The 7,249-nt window shown below is 40.6% G+C and overlaps 1 long non-coding RNA gene across 1 annotated transcript in view; it reads left to right on the plus strand.

The window, feature by feature from the left end:
- Window positions 1-1,223: 1,223 nt before the first annotated feature.
- The window catches only part of LOC108801270, an 18,702-nt gene continuing 12,676 nt past the window's right edge, over window positions 1,224-7,249 (plus strand). Inside the window, exons 1-2 of the long non-coding RNA XR_001942142.1 lie at window positions 1,224-1,312; window positions 5,067-5,071. This is a non-coding gene — a long non-coding RNA (uncharacterized LOC108801270). The remainder of the gene's footprint in view (window positions 1,313-5,066; window positions 5,072-7,249) is intronic.

The raw sequence follows: 7,249 nt of genomic DNA on the forward strand, positions 1-7,249 counted from the left end.
GATGGGAAATCCAAAATGTGTCAGGAACAGGATATGACCGCAAATCCTTTAAAGGTGACACCTGTTAGGGTGACAATGGTCCAAGAGGGGATTTCTGTTCCCTTTGGAAAGATTTTCTCAAACTTCCAGGTTGCTTCTACTTAACAGGAGGTGAAAGGAAATCTAATTAAAGGGACACAGTCAGCAATAAAAAAGCTGGAGTTTTAAGCCTTCCATATTCTATCTAAAACAAGCAAAATAAAAAATGTTTTGGCTACATTTTAAGCATTCCATGTAATGTTATTGTAACTCATCAGTATGCACATTAATGGTGAAGAGTGGAATCTACTAAGAATGAATGAATCAGTTTCCACAAATCCGTTGTTGAAGATTATTAGGTAATTGTTTGGTAACAGAATGGTGCATAGATCATCAGTTCAATTCACCAGTCAAACTAATCTGCTAAGTGTCCTTTACCATATAGATATAAACAAACCCTAATATGTATTAGGCTTCATTTACTAAGATAAAGGACATGTTATTTGCCATAGCTATCATTATTTTCTGCCATGTGAATGCTATTTTCAGTTCTCATTGCATTATGTTGAAAAGTTATTATTGTCTTCTTCGGTCCAAGCATTTTCTTCATCATTTGGCCCATAGCAATGTTAAAAAAGGTCCTTCTATCATCTATTAAGTGTAAGTCCAGTAATTTTTAGGTTTTGGATAGAGGGGAAGGATTAGAACCCCTGACAGGACATCCTTAATTTGGAACCAAATCCCTCTGTCCCTCTTTCCTCCTGAGTTGTCCCTCTTTTTGGTCTGATGTACAGATATCTATGGAACAGTTCTATATACCTGCCAAACGTTATTCTGCACTAAAATGAGCAGAACGTTCAACCCTTCCTCCCAAGCCAGGGTGCTCAGTGTAATACTTCATTCTGACCTCTCCAATTAAGCCCTACATTGAATGACTATCCAAATCTTGCTGACCCAACCTCTGTAACATTTCCAAAATGTACCTCTTTTTTAACAAACAACACTGCAAAGCTTCTATTTCACTCACTTGTAATCTCTCGCTTCAACTAATGTAACTCCCTCCTTGTTGGCCTACCACTAAACAGGCTATCCCTCCTCCCTCCTTTATTCTATCATAAATACTGCTGCCAGACTCATTCCCTTACCAACCATCCATTGTCTGCCGCCCCCCTCTGCCAATCTCTCCACTGACTCCCACTCAGGGCAGACGCTATGGGTGGCTGGGGGCATGTGCCCTGGGTGACGCTTTAGAAGGGGTGCCACTGGGTATGTGGATGGAGAACATCTCCCTTGGGTGGGTGGGAACAACCCTGAACTTTTGCCCCAGGTGACAGAATGTCTAGCTTCCCGATTGCTCCCCCTTGCCCCAACAAATAAAATTTAAAATACTAACAGTAACATACAAAGCCATCTACAACTCCACCCCAACCTACATCACACACCTCATCTCAAAATATCACCCAGACCTCCCTCTCTGCTCCTCTCAAGACCTCATGCTCTTTAGCTCCCTCGTCACTTCCTTACACTTCTCCAGAGCCTCTCCAGTCCTCTGGTACGCCCTTCCCCAAATGTCCCTGCTAACATCCTATTCTTTCCATCTTTAGGCGATCCTTGAATCATCTCTTTGGGCAAGCCTATCCCTCCCCAACATAATAACTGTCCTTTTATTTCTGCCATTAGCTCATTCTACACAGTTGTTACCCTGTGCAAGTAAAACAACTCTGTTTTTGTCTCCCAAAGCTACCTATATAACAACATACATAACTACAGGCTCTGTGAATGTGCATATTATGGACTTTTCATCTAACAGTTGATCCAGGCACATATAGAAAAACAGAATTAAATGTGGATCTGTATGCATTCATTACTTATTACATCTATTACATTAAATGTGTTGTACATGAATTTGGCTTGATTTCAGCCTTGTGCAGTCCCTGTACAACACAGCTCAGACTATAAGTGGGAGAAGCAGTAAAAGGAGCCAACATGTTGTTCTGCAGTGTTCATGTGCTAACAAGGTACATGCTGATAGAAAAATAGAGCAGAGTGACAGATAACAGTGCTCATCAGTCTGCTGCTTCTCCTTTTACTGTCCAGTCACATGCTGGGAAAGGGACAAGATCTACAAGTGTTACTTCACTGCACCAAGAAAAATAAGGCCCTCTGCCTTGCCAGATAGGGCTGTGCTGTCCACCAGAGCTGTGCAAATCTCAAGATTGTTTGGACAGAAATAGAAATCCTTTGGCAGGCAACATAGCTCTCAAAGAGTATGTCATCTGTGTAATTGGCTGTTTACCTGGATTTCAGCTTTATGCATTCCTGTAAGCAGATTTGTTGGGTAGACTAAGTGTTGTGGTGCTTGGAATTGTGGATTTACTACCTCTCATTATTATGTATATATGGGTTGTATCATGTTGTTATTTGGACATATCTATAGTGGGATGCAGATTCACCAACAAGGGGTGTAAAGAAACCCTTTACCAGATCATCAACTGGATCGCTTATATTGGTAATCTGCAGGGAACATCCACACAGAGCAGCCCGTTCAGATCAGCTCAGATGAATAATAAATGGATCAGACCACCAAAATAATAACCTTTTCCCCTCCATTAAAACAATCCCATTTCTAGTATATTATATTCTTTGATCTTCATTGCCTAGAATGAGTGGCACAAAGCAGGCATTTGGGAGCAAATGAAATTAGTATTGATATTAAAATGATGGAAATCCATATTTTAGGGTTTGTGGTTTATTTCATGAGTTTTATTCATCCTCAACCAATTATTCCTTCTAGCTCACCTCTGATTTAAAGCTTTTCTCATTGTATTTGTTCCCTGGTTTACACATTGCGTCTTCGAAAAAGTTCAAGATTTGCATTTCATTCGTTCAGCAGAATTGTAGTGCTCAGAAGTAACACACATTGTAAACGAAAACACTTTTTATTTAATGTATGGTAGCGGTGGAGAAAATGTTTCATTTAAGCATAACTATAAAATCAAAGCACAGAAATGATTGGAAGTAATCTGTACACTCCAGGCATCAATAATTAATGGTACATTCCAGCATCAGATATATCTTTATATGTTAAAGTGACACTAAACTCAGGAGTTAAATCTTAAAGAAAAACTATAGAGTAAGTGTTTTTCCCCATAGTTCTCCTAAGGGTCACCGGAGGACATAAACTAGCATTCTCCCGTGACCCAAAGCGCAGTATATCGCGAGCTACAGCTCGCGGTATACTGAAAGTCCCACAGCCGGGATGGATCCCAACATTACTGTCAAGATCCACCCAGCTGCGTAATTGACAGCTGGCTCTGCCTATCTAGAGGCAGAGCCAGCTGTACCCGCCCCCTCCCCCATCTTTTCCACCAGTCAGCAGTGGAAGATCGGAGCAGGGAGGGAGGAATACCTGCAGGGAGCTGTGAGTGACAGTCACATCTTTCTGCAGGGAGATGATCGAGAAGTGAGCGAGCGACAGTATGTGTTTGCTCGCTTCCCGATCTATTGAGCCGACGTGTGACAGTTTCATTGTCACAGGTCGGCTCGAACTATGAGGTTGAGTGAAAATCACTCACCTCATAGTTCTCCTTTAAGCATGCATTCAAGTACCTGAACTATTAACAAAATGGTATCTTATTTGTGTATCACTCAGCTGTAGATCCTCCAAACTCAGTCCCATGTTGGACTACAATCTCACATTTAGTGTACTAATTTGTATTGAGATTGTAGTCTTATCACAGGAGCAAGATGTGCAGCCAGTACCAGTGTCATCCAGTACTTGTGCCTGCACATTGAGTACCAGTGTCATCCAGTGCCAGTGTCATCCAGTACCAGTGCCTAAATACATTTTGGTCTAAATTAATAAAAACGTTAATTATTTTGATACATATGGGTTAAGTGCCTGTTTTTGTCTAGAGAGGAAAATAAAAAAAGATCTACTCCCCTATACTTAGAAATGGGCAGTTGCTAAAATGGTAGCTGCAGCCCTGTCTCTTCCTACGCTCAATTAATGTTATGTCTCTTGGCATGCTCATGTGTACATGATGACATACAGGACCTTAGATCGCTGGAGCAGATGGCGAGAGAGGCTGAAGGGACCGTTTTAGGAGCATGTAATCTCCAAAGTTCAGGTAAGTATTTCTTGTTCATTTTTGTCCCTAGACAAAAATGAGCACCTAACTCTTGCAGTAGCCCCACTGCAAGGGTTAAGAATAATTATGCCCACAGTTCTGCTTTAAGGCATTCCCAAGCATGTTATTTAAAGGATTTGTGTGTTTCAATGTTTCACTTTAAGCCACATTAAAAGACCCGCTCCCACTAAATGGTCATTTTTAAAACATGTATATGTCCTCCATGGTTGTACCCAGCTACCTATGCCCCCCTTTTAAGAAAGGCTTGCAGATTGGCCTTAAAAAAGCCAGAAAACACAGTATTCAGCTCCCATGGACTTCAGTGGGGTTTGGCTCTATGTTTGGATTTAGTGGATTTTTCCCTGGATTCACCACCTCCTGCAAACTGAACTTTGCCCAACAGGACGTTAGAGGAAATCTTCCAGTGTGAGGTGATCTCTCTGCTTAGACAGATGTCCCTTTCACAGGTGTCCATATTGGAAGATTTCTCCCCATGTCTTGTTCTGGGGTCAGCTCTAATATTAATAATATATCCCCCTTTCTCTCTCAGTGACAAATAGAGTGCTGAATCTCTCTAATTTGGACACCAGCGGCAGTAAAAACTTGACAGATGGCCAAACTCTTTCCCACTCTATTTAAAACACTTTCTTTGCAATAAAATAAATATGAGATAATGCATTCACCTTTATCATTTCACCATGTGCAGCCAGCAGCACGGGATCTCTGAGATCAGTACAACCTACGGGCTCTTTCTGGTTTTGTTGTTCCAAAGATAGACTGCTGAATGGCTCAGAAAAGTGACATACACCCCTCCTTCTCTGCTAGAGGAAGTGGGAATGTCCTAAACTTCATGTAAACTCAAACAGTAAAATATTATCAGGGTTATTCAGAAAAGGGTGAAGAGTTTGGAGAAGGCAGGGGAAGTGAACAATCTAGGACAACATAGCTAAACTGGAAAGTGAGCTGAATTGGAGAAGTTTCCCAAATTAGCTATGTTGTCCTAGATTATTGACTTCTCCTGCCCTCCCCAAACTCTTCACCCTTTTGTAAATAGCCCTGTATATGTTCCTTAACATGCTATTGTAAATACAAAAAAAAATGATATTTTTAAATAGTTTTTTATTACCATAATATTTGGTTACCCTGCCATGCAGGTGCTTGCTTAGGCACTTACTTTTAAAGGTGACCATGCTCTGTCTATGTCTCCAATCTGTGCTCCTGCGTTGTTACCTTGACACATTAGCTTTCAATGGAGACTACAAGTAGCCGACACACATTAAGCAGGTATTTTCCATTGTTGTCACTATCAGAAAACCCACCATGAGATATAACATGCATTCATTGCATGGACAAAGATTGGAATGTGGACAAAGGCATACAGGAAATAGAAGTAAATGTGGTTCTATTCAAAAGGTACAGTGATACCTCGGTTCACAAACTTAATTCGTTCCATGATTCTGGTCGCGAACTGAATCAAACTGTGATCAGCCCACAATCTCGACTAGAGGAATCCACAACCATGTGTCAGAGCGAGGAAGATGGCTGGGGTTATGTTCGCCACACAATGCGGACTTCGCGAACGGAAGCAACATTTTCCCAAACTTCCTGTTCATGAACTGAATTGTTTGCGAACAGAAACGTTTGTGAACCGAGGTACCACTGTATTTATAGGGACTAGATGTCCATAAACCTTTAAAGATACAGTGAAGAAATGTAAAATGGCATGCTGAAGCAAATATGATTTTTGAATGACTTTGATGAAGCATTAACATTAAAAAATACTGAATATATCAGATAATAGGTCTTCTTAGTTGCAAAGTTAAAAACACTTTTACACAACTTTGGTGTCATGCCAATTAACATGAAATCAGTATTTTAAGGATTTTACATTAAAGTGCAACTGAAGCCAAACTTATTTTTGTTTTGGATAGAGCAGAGAGGGGATTAGAACCTCTGTTCTGTTTTTATTGTTGTCTGTGTCCCCATTGGGGAGATTTACCCTCAAATGAAAGTGAAAGAAAATCCCCAAATAATACAAATTTTGAGGTAACATTAGATCGGGAATAGATGGGAAATCTTCCAATGGGGACACTAGTTCTAGTGACTCTGCTGACTACCAGGGATTTCCTTACTCATTGTTGTATCTATTGGACAGGAAATAAAGATGAACCTCCACAATGGGACACAGATGGGAAAAAAAACCTAACAGGGGTTATAACTATCCCTTTCTTTGCCAAAAACTAAAAAAAAAAAAGTTTTGGCTTCAGTTCTGCTTTACCTTAAATATTGACTGGTCACTTTTCATATATTTGGTATGCTTGCCCATCAAGGCATTTTGATATTTACATATTTTCGCCTAAGAACTGGCTTAAAGACCGTATTCAGAGAGTGGTGATCAATGATTCATACTCTGAATGGTCTGAGGTTGTTAGTGGTGTCCCCCAAGGTTCAGTGTTGGGCCCTTTACTGTTTAACCTATTTATAAATGACATAGAATTGGGGATTAAAAGTACTATTTCTGTGTTTGCAGATGACACCAAGTTATGTAGTGGAATACTGTCCTTACCGGATGTCTCCAACTTACAAGCAGATCTGAATGCACTGTGTGATTGGGCATCTATTTGGCAAATGAGGTTTAATGTTGATAAATGTAAAGTTCTGCACCTGGGGACTAAAAACCTGCATGCGTCATACACTCTGGGGGGGAGTATGTTTGGGGGAGTCAATGATGGAGAAATATCTGGGTGTTCTGGTAGATCATAGACTCAATAACAGCATGCAATGTCAAGCTGCAGTTTCTAAAGCAAGCAAAATACTTTCTTGTATTATACGGGGTCTAGACTCCAGAGATAGAGACATAATCCTGACCCTGTACAAAGCATTAGTAAGACCTCATCTGGAATATGCAGTTCAGTTTTGGGCACCAGTTTACAAAAAGGATATTGTGGAACTGGAGAAAGTGCAGAGAAGGGCGACTAAACTCATAAGAGGCATGGAGGAGCTCAGCTATGAGGAAAGATTAGCTGACCTGAATTTGTTCTCTCTGGAGAAGAGGCGATTAAGGGGGGACATGATCACCATGTATAAATACATAAATGGTC

Source organism: Nanorana parkeri, unplaced genomic scaffold (assembly GCF_000935625.1).
Source record: "Nanorana parkeri isolate BGI_ZX_2015 unplaced genomic scaffold, ASM93562v1 scaffold2273, whole genome shotgun sequence".
Classification (NCBI taxonomy): Eukaryota; Metazoa; Chordata; class Amphibia; order Anura; family Dicroglossidae; genus Nanorana; species Nanorana parkeri.